This window comes from Curcuma longa, chromosome 8, assembly GCF_044706935.1.
Source record: "Curcuma longa cultivar G26 ecotype Majalengka, Jawa Barat chromosome 8, ITB_CL_G26_1.1, whole genome shotgun sequence".
Taxonomy (NCBI): Eukaryota; Viridiplantae; Streptophyta; class Magnoliopsida; order Zingiberales; family Zingiberaceae; genus Curcuma; species Curcuma longa.
In genome coordinates this window covers 1,321,872-1,335,491 of record NC_133868.1, presented here as the reverse complement: position 1 = coordinate 1,335,491, position 13,620 = coordinate 1,321,872, and the positions used below count along the sequence as shown (strand labels likewise).

Below are 13,620 nucleotides of genomic sequence, written 5' to 3'. Positions count from 1 at the left end.
GGCAGCTGCAGCCAAGAGCGCGGAAGAGGCCGCCCAATACCGAGCCGACTTGCTGAAGGCTCAGGAGAAAGCAGAGGCATTTGAGCAGGAGACTGCCTCGGCTCGGGCTAAAGAGCAAGAGGATCTGAGGCTGACCCGAGAGCAACTGCTTCAAAGGGGCAAGGAGCTGTCTCGGGCGCTTGAGGAGTCGGCCACCCGGAAGAGGCGGGCCGAGGACTTGGCCGCGGAGAAGAAGGCGGTAGAGGACGAGTTCGCCGCTTACAAGGAGAAGGAGCCCGAGCGGGTAAAGGCAGCTCAAGAGGCTTGGCTGTCGTCTCGGGAATACTTTGACCAATATCAGGAGAAGACGGCCAAGATGTTAGAGTACGGCTTCGACGGGGCGCTGAATCAAGTGTACGAGGCTGGCCTGTTCCCCGAAGGGACCTCGCTGGAGTTCCTCGACATCGAGAAAGTATGGGCGGCGCTGCCGGAAGAAGATAGGAGGGGCCACTAGGCTATGTACTTCCCGCTCGGGACTTTTTGTACTTCTCCTTTTGTACTTTTTTTCACTTGAAGTTTAATGAGAGCATCTGTTGCCTTGTCTTTTGCTGAGTGTTCGTGTCAAATTTTGAACTTGTCCCTTTTGAAGTACCGAGTATCCTGACGGCCTTGAATTTTGAACTTGACATTGTATGAGCAGGTACTAAGCTCTACCCCGAGTTGGGAGAGTTTTGACCCTGAGAAGGGCGATTACTGAAGGAGCAGGTCCGAGACCTGATTGCACGATCCCGACCCTGAGAAGGGCGATTTGTCCGAGTCGGGAGAGTTTGGACCCTGAGAAGGGCGATTGCTGAAGGAGCAGGTCCGAGACCTGATTGCTCGATCCCGAGTGCTCCCTGAGAAGGGCGATTGCTGAAGGAGCAGGTCCGAGACCTGATTGCTCGATCCCGAGTTGGGAGAGTTTGGACCCTGAGAAGGGCAATTGCTGAAGGAGCAGGTCCGAGACCTGATTGCTCGATCCCGACTATGTCCGAGTCGGGAGAGTTTGGACCCTGAGAAGGGCAATTGCTGAAGGAGCAGGTCCGAGACCTGATTGCTCGATCCCGAGTCCGAGTCGGGAGAGTTTGGACCCTGAGAAGGGCAATTGCTGAAGGAGCAGGTCCGAGACCTGATTGCTCGATCCCGATCCCGAGTGATTGCTCGGGAGAGTTTGGACCCTGAGAAGGGCAATTGCTGAAGGAGCAGGTCCGAGACCTGATTGCTCGATCCCGAGTTGAGTCGGGAGAGTTTGGAGAGGCCGCACTTCGTTGACAAGTTGAGTGACGCCTGTAAAAGTCATTTCATTATCAGCTTTTGATTACAGCCAAGGATACAGGTGATCATGAGAAGGAGAAACTTCCGCTCAGTGGCTAAGTCCGGTAGGGTTGGAGGTGAGTGGAGCTCCAAGGTCGCACCAACTCTTTCCCGGCCGAGTCCGCTAGGTAGTATGCGCCCGAGCTAGTCTTCTTGACTACCCGATAGGGGCCTTCCCAGGGGGGTTCTAGTTTGCCGACGACTTCTCCGACAGGCTTGACCTTCTTCCAAACTAAGTCTCCCACTTGGAAGGCTCGAGGGATGACTCGCCGATTGTAAGTACTGCACATGCGCTGTCGGTAAGCGGTCAACTTAGCGGCTGCTTGGTCCCGGGTCTCGGATATGAGATCCAGCTCCATGAGTCGCTTGCCTTCGTTGTCGGCGCCATAGTGCTGTCGACGGTCCGACTCGACTCCAATCTCCATGGGCACTACGGCTTCCCCCCCATATACTAAGTGGAACGGGGTAAGCCCAGTGCTTTCTTTCGGAGTGGTGCGATACGCCCAGAGGACGCAAGGTAGCTCCTCCACCCAACTGCCGCCTTCGTGGTCCAGCTTAGTCTTCAGCCCTCGCACTATTTCCCGATTGACTACTTCGGTCTGGCCGTTGCTTTGCGGATAAGCTACCGAGGTGAAGGCTTGCTGGATGCCGAGTCCTTTGCACCATTCCTGGATCTTTCTGCCTTGAAACTGCCGCCCGTTGTCCGAGACGAGCCGCTGCGGGATGCCGTATCGGCACACGATGTTCTTCCATAGGAATTTGAGCACCGCCTCTTCAGTGATTCGGGCCAAGGCTTCAGCTTCCACCCACTTCGAGAAATAGTCGACTGCCACGAGTAAGAACTTCTTCCGTTGAGGTCCAGTCGGGAAGGGTCCGACTATATCCATCCCCCATTGGTCGAATGGGCATGAAGTGGTGGCCGTCTTCAATTGCTCCGTTGGTCGTCTCTGGAACGGCTGGTACTTTTGGCAGTGGAGGCAAGTGGACACTAATTTCGCCGCGTCCGCCTGGAGAGTCGGCCAGAAGTAACCGGCTAGGAGGACCTTCCGGGCCAGGGATCGTCCTCCTGCATGATTACCACAACACCCCTGGTGGGCCTCCTTCAGTACATACTCGGCGTCTTCGGGACCGAGGCACTTGAGCAATGGCCGAGAGAAGGATCGGCGGTACAATTGATCTCCTATCAGCGTGAATCGGGTGGCGCGTCTTTTGAGGAGGCGGGCTTGCTCGGGATCGCCAGGTACTTCACCGGTTTGGAGGAAAGTGAGTATCGACTTCCTCCAGTCGTCCGGCTCGGTCGTTCTGGGAGGCTGATCTATCTGAGCTATCCAAGCCACTTGCGTGATCGGCTTCTCTTCCGTCCATTCGGTGACTGAGCTTGCCAACTTGGCTAGCTCGTCGGCCTTGCTGTTCTCGCCTCGGGGGATCTTGCTGAGAGTGACCTCCTTGAACTCCATTTTCAATTTTGCAAAGGCCTCCGCGTAGCGACGGAGCCGATCATTCTTGATCTCGTAGTTCCCCTCGACTTGCTGAGACACCAGCTGGGAGTCCGAGAGGAGCTGCACTCGGGAAGCTCCAACTCTTTTGGCTGCTCGCAAGCCCGTGAGAACTGCCTCGTACTCGGCCTCGTTGTTTGAGGCCCTGAAACCCAGCCTTACCGCCAGCCGAATTTCCTCCCCTTGTGGAGAGACCAGGACCACTCCGACTCCGCTTCCCTGCTTGTTGGCCGCCCCATCGACATATGCTTTCCATTCTTCGTCGGCTTCGCCTTGGTGTGCTTCCGCTAGGAAATCCGCCAACGCCTGCGCTTTGATGGCCACGCGAGGCTGGTAGCGAATGTCATATTGGCTGAGCTCCATGGTCCATTTCGCCAGGCGTCCCGAGAACTCGGGGAGTGAGCACTCTCCCCAAGTTGCTGTTGGTCAAAACCGTCACCGGGTGGGAGAGGAAGTAAGGTCGTAGACGCCGAGTCGACAAGACCACCGTCCAGGCCAGCTTTTCTAAGCTGGTGTATCGGGTTTCGGCGTCCTTCAACAGCCGACTGAAGAAGTATACCGGTTGCTGGCTCTGCTCTTCCTCCTTTACTAGCACCGAGCTGACTGCCGCCTCGGTGGTAGAAAGGTACATCAGTAGCGGTTCGCCCGGGAGCGCCTTTGCCAATCGGGGAAGTTGGGTTAGATAAGCCTTCAATTCCTCCAGGGCCCGGTCGCAGTCGGCGTTCCACTGAAACTTCTGAGCCTTCCGGAGAACCTTGAAAAAGGGTAAGCTTCGCCCCGCCGAGTGAGAGATGAACCGAGATAAAGCCATGATCCGCCCGACCAGCTTCTGAGCTTCTCTTAGATTTCGGGGAGGGGCCATCTGCGCTAAGGCTTGTAATTTTTCCGGATTGGCTTCAATTCCTTTCTCGGTGACTATGTAACCGAGGAACTTCCCGGCTCGAACACCGAAGAGACACTTAGCCGGGTTCAGTTTGAGCCCGAATTGCCTCAAGGTGTTGCAAGTTTCCTCGATGTCCGCTATAAGAGAGTCTGCCCGAGCCGACTTGATTAGGATGTCGTCAACGTAGACTTCAATGTTTCTTCCTTGTTGTTTTTGGAATACCCGATCCATCAAGCGTTGGTATGTGGCCCCTGCATTCTTTAACCCGAATGGCATAACAGTGTAGCAGAAAGTGCCGTCGGCTGTTATAAAGCTAACTTTGTCCTGGTCGGTTACATCAAGTGGAATTTGGTGGTAGCCTTGATAGGCATCCAACATACATATGTATTCAAACCCTGCCGTAGAATCTACCAACTGGTCTATGCGGGGCAGGGGGTAGCAGTCTTTCGGGCACGCCTTGTTGAGATCCCGGAAGTCGACGCACACTCGCCATTTGTTGTTAGGCTTCGGGACGAGCACCACATTGGACAACCAGGTCGGGAAGTGCACTTCCTTGATGTGTCCCGCCTTCAGGAGCTTTTGCACTTCTTCTCGGATGACTCGGTTCTGCTCGGGCCCGAAGTGCCTCCTCTTCTGCTTCACGGGCCGACTGTCGGGCAGGACATTAAGTCGGTGCACTGCGATGGAGGGAGGGACGCCCGTGAGATCTTCAGTGCTCCAGGCGAAGACATCTTGATTCCGAAGAAGGCAGGCCCCGAGACTCTCCTTCAGTTCGGGCGGCAAATCGGCAGCTATCTGAACCACCGTGTCGGCGCGGTCGGGGCAGACTTGCAGCGTTTCCTTCTCTTCGAGGTTGGTCACGGAGGGGGCCTCTTGTACCGAATGGATTCCGCTGTCTTGCATCCTGCGGTTCTTCCTGGCTTCAGTCCGGACCATGTCCACATAGCATTTCCGGGAGGCCAGCTGATCTCCTCGGGCTTCCCCGACTTGATCTCCCACCGGGAACTTCATCTTCTGATGATAGGTGGAGACCACCGCCGAGAAGGCGCTGAGAGTTGGCCTTCCCAAGATAACGTTGTAGACTGATGGCGCGTCTACTATGGTGAACGGAACGCGCCGAGTCCTCTTCAATGGTTCTTCTCCCAGAGAGATGGCAAGGGTGATCTGCCCGAGTGGCCGCACTTCGTTCCCCGTGAACCCGAACAGGGAAGTGGTCATCGGCTGCAGGTCGGCCTTGTCGATCTGCATCTGCGCAAAAGCCGTCAGAAAAATGATGTTTACCGAGCTGCCCGTGTCGACGAAGACTCGGGCGATGTCATAGTTGGCGATAGTGGCGTGCACGACCAAAGCATCGTCGTGCGGCGTCTCTACGCCTTCCAAGTCTTGAGGGCCGAATCCGAGGATCGGCCCTTCTTCTCGCGGCCCCTTCCCGACACCGCAGACTTCCAGCTGTCGGCTGCGGGCTTTCCGGGCTCGGTGGGAGTCGCCATCAGTGGCCCCACCGGTGATCATGAGGATGGTACCCAGGGTGGGGTTGTTCTGGTTGTGGCCGGGAGAGTCCTCACGGTGGTGGGACCTCTGATCTCGAGGAGCTTCCTCCCGAGACGCCTGTTCCCCCCGCCTTGGCGATCGGTCTCGGTGGTGCGTAGTCCGGGGAGAAGGAGGCCGGGGTCTGGAACCGGCTCGGCCAGCGGCGGGTCTGCCTTGTCTCTGATTGGGAGACTTCTGTGTCCGCTGTTCGGCGGCCAAACGCAATTCTCTGGCGTACTGATGGCACTCATTGGTGTCATGGCTTCTCGATTGATGATAGGCGCAGAACTTAGGCGCCCATCTGGAGTTTCGGCCCGGGGGGCTGGGCTGATTGGCCACCTCATGGATGGTTCGCTGGTGGTGCTTGGTCGGCGTCGAGGTTCGGTCCAAGTCGGACCTGTGCAACAGCTGGGGCGCCGACTTCTTTTCGGCTCGGGGAGCCGGCGGGGCGTTTCGATGAGAAGAACTGCCGTGACCGGGCTCGGCTTCTCGGCGCCGGGCAGCTTGAGCTTCCTCCACGTGGATGTACTTGTCGGCCCGGCTGAGCAGTACATCGAAGTTCTCGGGAGGTCTTTTAATTATGGACCGGAAGAAGTCCCCTTCGATCAAGCCCTGGGAGAAGGCGTTCACCAGGACGTCTGAGGAGGCGGCTGGCACCTCTTGTGCGACTTGGTTGAATCGGTGCACAAACTCCTTCAGAGACTCCCGGGTCTTTTGCTTGGTGGCGAAGAGGTCCATTATCGTTTTCCGGTAAGTCTTGCTGGTGGCAAAGTGCCGCAAAAAAGCGCCTTTGAAGTCGGCGAACGACCGAATGGAGGATGATGGCAGCCGATTGAACCACCTCAGGGCAGATCCAGCCAAGGTCGTCAAGAAGACTCGACACTTGATGGCGTCTGTGTATCGGTGCAGCAGAGCGGCGTTCTCGAACCGGCCCAAATGGTCTTCTGGGTCGGCGTTCCCAGTGTATTCGGGAAACTGCGGCATCCGGAATTGACGAGGCACCTCCTCGTCCAGGATTCGGCGTACGAAGGGTGAGTTCTCCGATCCTCTAGCCTCTCCGGTTTCGGGCCTTTTGCCGCGGGCGAGATCTCGGGTCGATGTTTGTTCCGCGGCCGATTCCACGGAAACCTCGTAGTTGTCAGCTTCGCCTTGGGGTCTCCGAGAGGGGGCTCTCAGGTCTTCGGGCGGGTCTTGCTGCTGCCTAGTAGCGGCTGGAGGGAGCTCCTCGACCCGAGTGGGGACTCGGGAAGTCTGTGCAGCAGCATCGTATTGGCTCCGAGTGACGGCTAGAACGGCCGTCGCTATTCTTCGGTCCAGTTCTTCTTGTGTGAGGGTGATGAGCTGAGGATGTGGCTGTTCACCCATGACTATGTCTTGATTCGGGACTTGTCGTGTTCCCACAGACGGCGCCAAAATATGTTCCCGTCAAGAACTTCTGCTGGGCGAACACGTCACTTCCTCAGGCGCTGTGCGGGAGAATGGTGGAGACGAGCTGCTGGTCGCCGGAGACCTGCGACCACAAAACACCGTGAGATGGCTGGCCGGCGGGACCGGCGAGACCACTCCGATGCCTAAGTCAGCGACGGCAGTTGAAGAGAAAACGAGTGGAAAAGTAGAAACAGTGAGCACATACCTGGCCCCTCTACAGGGGCTCGCCTTATATAAGGAGGAGCTGGTCCGTACCCTGGGTACAGCAAGGGGAACCTTACTGTGCGGGTACTTTCTGTACTGGCGCGGAATGGTGCCTTTAATGTCGAAGTACAATGTGGACAGTGTCGTACGCCGAGGCGGCGCGTGGCCATGCCGGGCGGCGTGGCTGTCAGAAGGAGTGGTCAGTAGGACAAAAGGTACGATTCGGCCCCGACTCCTTGGGTCGGATCGGGGCTGCGGGCTTGAGTCGGGGATGCTGCTCAGTCGGGCCATCTGGGAGTCGGTGAGTCGGGTATGCCAACCACTCGGCTTATCTGGGAGTCGGCCTGGCGAGATTGTTCGTCTCCTCGGCGGGCCCACTGGGCTGTCGGGCTTGGGTGGAGGGTCTCTGGGCTGGTACCCGGGAACCTGGATCCGAGTCCGAGTGCTTCAGCCGACTGTCCCCGATTGGTAGTGACTCGACTCGGCCGTGTCTCCCGGTCGGGTCCCGACCCGTATCCTTACGACCGTAACAATAGGTTTATGTATGACGGTGATGCTTCTCTGAACTGCTTTTGGTTTTGCCATTAGTAGCTTTAGTGAGGAGATTGCAGAGTTGTGAAAGTCAAGCTGTGCAATTAATCCGTTCGTCCATGCTACAGAGTAAACAGTCCATTAAAAGATTGAGTGTAATTTTATTTTGAATCTTATAGCTCTTTAATACAAACTATTTAGCTCTCTAATCTAACAGCTAAAAAACTAAAAAAACTAGAAGTTGAAAATGATAGAAATGGACAACCTATAATTGAGGTCCAAAAAATACAAATAAAATAGACAGGAAAACCGCACATCATATCTGATTTTTTTTAATAAAAAAATGGAGATCACTTATTCATATAAAATTTCAAGTTTTCCCTTTCAAGATTAATCTTTCACTTTCTTTGTTGATATCATAGCTGAAGTCAGGCGTGATCTCCTCCATTACTACCAATGCTTAGGAATTTCCAGATAATTCTATGATCTATTCTTATTTCCTTAAATTAGTATAAGTAGAAAAATAAAAGGATTTTTTTATCTATATTTTTTTTAAAAAAATGCTCTCTTTTAAAATTTATGGAAAGGACATCTTACCTTTTATTTCATATTCAAAATACTTCTTTATTTTCAATTATTTTAATCATAAAAAATAAACTTGCTATTTGATAACTTAAAATAATACTATTTTTATATAAAACAGTTCTAAGATAATCTTGCTATTTAAAAGAAGTAGCAGTATGGTCTGTGTCAGTTATATGATCAATGCGATATGCATAAATTAGAAAGAGAAAGACTAAGCAAGAAAAAAACAATACAATCTCGCACGGGGTCGTCGTCCATGGTCCAGCGAGGATGCCGTCCGCAATTGCATAACGCTGATCACGAATTGAGAGAAATTCTGTTGTACAATTATAAATAATTTTTTTATATCTGATTTGAATGGATAAAATAATAAATCATTATTAAAAATCTATTCGTCCATTAATAAATAAAAAAGAAGATAATTTATCTTTTTATTTTTTATTTTTTAACCCATGTATATAGCCTATTGGATCTATCTAAAGGTGGTTACTAGTCCAATTTCATAAAAGATATGGATGGATCACGACGGGATGGACGGTCATGCATCACAAGTGATTAAAGCACGAATGTATGAAAGTATCCAACGTCAAAATTAAACACTCATTATATGATTATATCATATTATCATTTATCATCACACCATTATCTAGAAAGCGTCTTTTATTTAGGTAAAAATCAAACAGCATCTTTTATTTTTTAAACCATCGAGATAGTGTATTACTTTGAATTTTTTTATAGAAAAGAATCAAAAGATGTTTCATCTATATTTTACTATACCATTCTCTTTATTATTTTTTAAATATTTTTTTCATCTAAATTTTAAATTAAAAATATATTTTAATAATTATAAAATTATAACAGCTCTAATGTGAATATAAAATAATTATTTGTATTATATTAATTATGAAATCGTACTTATTATAATGTATTCTATTGATTAAGATTTAAATGATGGATGAGATAATAATAAGAATATGAAAAAAATATTTATGCTATTTTTTTAGAAGAGACATAACCTGTTAATAAAAAAATTAAAATAAGACTTTATGGTTGAAAAATAGAACTTTTGTCATTTTAATTTTTTACCCTTCAAAATTAATACGATGACGGATGACATTTACCAGCTTTTTTTTTCCAATAAGTTCACGTGGGTCGAGATCCTTGATTTGACCCTCATCGATCCTTCTTCATCAGAATCTTTCCGGATCCAAACCAACAGGAACATATAAATAGATAAGGAAGACCAATTGCTTTCACGCTGCAGTGGTATTAAAATTTATGAAGTTTTGAATTTAGAATTATTTAATTATTTAAAAATTTTATATTTTTAAAGTTATTTAATTGATTTATAAGTTTAATATTATAAATTTAATAAACAATCTATTGATGAAAGATTTGTTCGTGCATATTATTCAAATGTATTAATATAAATATGTATTTAATTTAATTGGTGATTTAAGTTTGATTTTATAATAAACCAAAAGTCCGTATTTCTTATTATAAAAATGAAAAATTGGAGCAGCCCACAAAGAACAATACCCAACCGTTCACCACCTGCCCCACGTGCCTCCGCGCTCACTCCCCTGCCTCCATAAATTGGAGGAGACGAGAAGGAAGCGTCTGAGCGGAAGGCATTCGATTCCCGAGGCGAGATCGAATTGGGCAATCACGGCTGCTAGCTTTGGAAACGGGCGGTGGGGATCCCACCGGCGCCTCCGCCCGCGTCGTCGCCACTTAGACAAGGAGCGCAGCCCCTCCACCCACGGTGGTCGCGGCGCCCTACCCTCCGCCGGCGGAAGCCCCTCTGACCTCCTCTTCCTCGCCGGTGGTGGCCGTTTGGCTGCATGCCCTAGTTTAGTCATTTAGCTTCTTTGTTCTTTCGGCTTGCAGTAGGAAGGATGATGGCCCTTAAAAGAATCCCTACCGTTCTCTCCAATTACCAGGAGGCGGCCGAGCCCCGCCGTTGCGGCCGGAACTGCCTCGGCAAGTGCTGCTTGCCTGGTAATGCGCAAAACCCTATCTTGATTGCTCAAAGTACCTTTTCCCGGATGTATATATTTTTTTTTTTGTAAAAATTTTCTCATCGGTTTGATTTTTCCCCACAAACCTTTTGTATGTTTTGTTTTATTTGCAGTTTCGAAACTTCCACTATATGTCTTCAAGGGTGACGCAACTCCCAGAAATTCTTCCTCCGGCGTCGACGAAACGCCGACCGATTTCTTCCTCAACAGCCTTTTACTGGCACAGGTACTTCTTCGACAAGATCGGTCAATTTTTATTTTTGTTGAATTCTTTCAGTTTTCTAATGTAGTCCTGGGGATCTCGTAGTGGGAGGATCGGATGAGCCGTGGCCTGTTCCGATATGACGTGACAGCATGCGAGACGAAGGTGATCCCAGGGGAGTATGGCTTCATCGCTCAGTTGAATGAGGGCCGCCACCTCAAGAAGAGGCCCACCGAATTCCTGATCGACCGTGTCCTCCAGCCCTTTGATCCCGCCAAGTTTAACTTCACCAAGGTCGGCCAGGAGGAGGTCCTCTTCCGCTTCGGGGCAGGGGAAGTTGGAAAAGCCTGCTTCCTAGAGAGTGCTCCAGTTGGCGAAGACAACTCCCCCAATGTTGTTGCGATCAATGTGAGAGCTAATTCTAGCATGCTTTTGTTCTGTGATCTTCGTTTGAGTCACCAACCTTGCTTTCTTTTAGCCATTTTCTTCATGGAACATAAGCCTGAGCTGGTGCTCGCGCAGGTGAGTCCAATCGAGTACGGCCATGTTTTGCTGATCCCCCTGGTTCTGGATCGTTTACCACAGCGGATAGACCCCGATAGTTTCCTGTTGGCTCTTCATATGCCGTGGAAGCTGGAAGCCCATACTTCAGGCTTGGCTACAATAGCCTGGGTGCCTTTGCCACCATCAATCACCTGCATTTCCAGGCGACTACTCCAGACTTGCTCAGTAGAATCCAGATGATGTGCTAATTAGTTTATCGAATCCACAAATGATCAAGCAAGTTTATTGTTTTATTGACAGGCTTATTTTTTGTCCATGCCTTTTCCTGTGGAGAGAGCTCCTACTGAAAGAGTTCCAATTGCTAAAGGTCTGCTGTGCCAGGGTGGAGTGAAGATCTCACAACTGCTTAACTATCCAGTGAGGGGCCTTGTTTACGAGGGAGGAACTAGTTTGAAAGACTTATCTGATGTAGTTTCCAAGTCTTGCATGTGTCTTCAAGAGAACAATATCCCATTTAATGTTCTTATTTCTGATTCAGGCTGTAGGATCTTTCTCTTTCCCCAGGTAAACTTCTATTTCTGATTTATGTGTTTACATGAACTTACTAGTCATATTCAAGATAAGATTAGACAAGATAATTTTTGAAATTATAGCTCTTAGATTTATCAGTCAATAATTTTTGCAGTGTTATGCTGAAAGACAAGCCTTGGGCGAAGTGAGTCAGGAGCTCCTTGATACTCAAGTGAACCCTGCTGTGTGGGAGATCAGTGGGCATATGGTGCTGAAGCGCAAGAAAGACTTCGAAGAGGCAACAGAGCAATATGCTTGGAGGCTATTGGCTGAGGTCTCTCTTTCGGAGGCAAGGTTCAAAGAAGTGAAAGACTACATCTTTGGGGCCATAGGACTAGAGGAGTCTAAGAAGGAAAAGATCAAGCTGGAGGAGAAAAAGGAAACCTCATTTCAGTCATCAGCTCCAATCGTTCGATCTACTCGTAACCTTGCAGAAGGTTGCCTAGTCTTGCAGTGAGAAAGATAACATTATAAGTTGCCTACGACTGTTGCTATTCGCTTGTCTTGGTTGTTTCCAAGAGGAATAAGTGGAGCAATTTTGTTGCGTCCCCTAATTGTTATATCAGACCTTTTGTCCCAATGGTTTGTGCAAGTATTGCTAAAGGATAATGTTCTATGGTTTCAAACTCGTTAGTAGTTTGAGACTTGATTCAGTTACAATGAATATAATGCAAATTGGTAGTTCTTAAGTCCATGCCTTTATCCAAAAAGGTTGTGTTTGGTGGTATGTATAAATGGATAGAAATCTGATGTTGAAGCATTCTATTGGTTAAGAAGAGGTTGTTTGTGTTGCTAGAGATTATTATGATTGTGCAAGCTCTGCCAGATCTTCAATGAGCGAAAAAGGTGGAGGTGGTGAATTGCCACCACTCCCTCATTGTTGATTTTCTAGTTCGAAGAGGTGGGTGATAGGGGCACCGAAGGTGCGTGTGTTTCGACAAGAGAAAATGTTGATTTCTGTTATTGGAAAATTATTAATTACATTTCAAGCTGATAAACAATTGAATCTCAGATGAACTATTGCAAGTGCCAAATTAAATTATCACTTTTTGGGGGAATTAAATTAAATTACCCTTTTAAAATTTAAATGTTTTCCCGCCAATATAAAATCACTTAATTTGCCTTAATTTTGGATGGGATGTTACTGATGTTTGTTTGTTTTTTTCTTTAACTATTTCTCGTCAATTCTTTTCACCTAAAATTTTGATGGTTAAGATATGTAGTGAACTGCTACTGATGTGGGCTGGGTCGGTACGGTATATCGAATTTTGCATACGATATCGTATACCGTATCGAAAATTTTGGCATAAAAAAATCTATACCGTTACCATACCGAAAATTCGATATACCGGAATTTCGGTATACCGAAAATTCGGTATACCGAATATACCGAATTTGCGGTATATTACACCGAAAATACTGAAAATTTTGGTATACTGATAATTTCGGTACGGTATTATACCGAAAATGTTGGTATACCGAAATATCGAAAAATAATAATTTCATACCGATACCGATACCGAAAAATTCGATACGGTATTATACCGTACCGAAATTTTCGGTATACTGAAATTTTCGATATGGACGGTAAATATCGATATGGTATCTGTGGTATACTGAAAATTCGATATTTTTTCCCACCTCTATACTGATGTAAGACTTAGCTTGTTACTTTGTGGTCTTGTTTATTTGATTGAAATCATGACGGATGAAAAAGAATAAATGAAAAATATTTTCTTATTGGTTGCTTGAGCCTAGACAATTGTGCCATGTCTACGTGGAAAAAGAAAGGAATTCAAAGAGCCCGCTCACACGGTACAACAATAAGATATTTAGGGATGGGTGACAGTTAAATTATCATACATAATTGATAATGTGATTTCAGATAATTATATAATTAAAATTATAAAAAATAAAATATAATCATGATTTAAATTTAAGTTTAGGGAATAAAATATATACTAATAATAATTAATGATGAGATATATAAATAAATAAATTTGGATAATATTTTAAGATTTTTTAAGGATAATTTTGTTGAACTTTGAATAGATCTATTTAATTTAACTCATTATAATAAAAGGTGATTATGTTCACCCTAAGCTCTCTTCATAGTCCGTCGTTAGGTTATGTGAAGGGAAGTAAATCATGGGATCGGCTTATAGTTGATCGTCAAGTGGGTAGAGGGTGAGAGGGATATTTAGTTTAACTCAACTATAACTAGAAGTTGGTTGATTCAATTAATTAAAATTTTAAACAAAAAACTTATGTTAAAAAAAAATCACCGTCCCTGCCTCTCATGCACGTCCCCCCCGGCTGCCACCACTGTTGCCT

The 13,620-nt window shown here is 47.7% G+C and overlaps 1 pseudogene; it reads left to right on the top strand.

Annotated features, from left to right (window-relative positions):
• Nucleotides 1–9,633: 9,633 nt before the first annotated feature.
• Nucleotides 9,634–11,975, top strand: LOC141833163 (GDP-L-galactose phosphorylase 2-like; annotated as a pseudogene).
• Nucleotides 11,976–13,620: the final 1,645 nt, after the last annotated feature.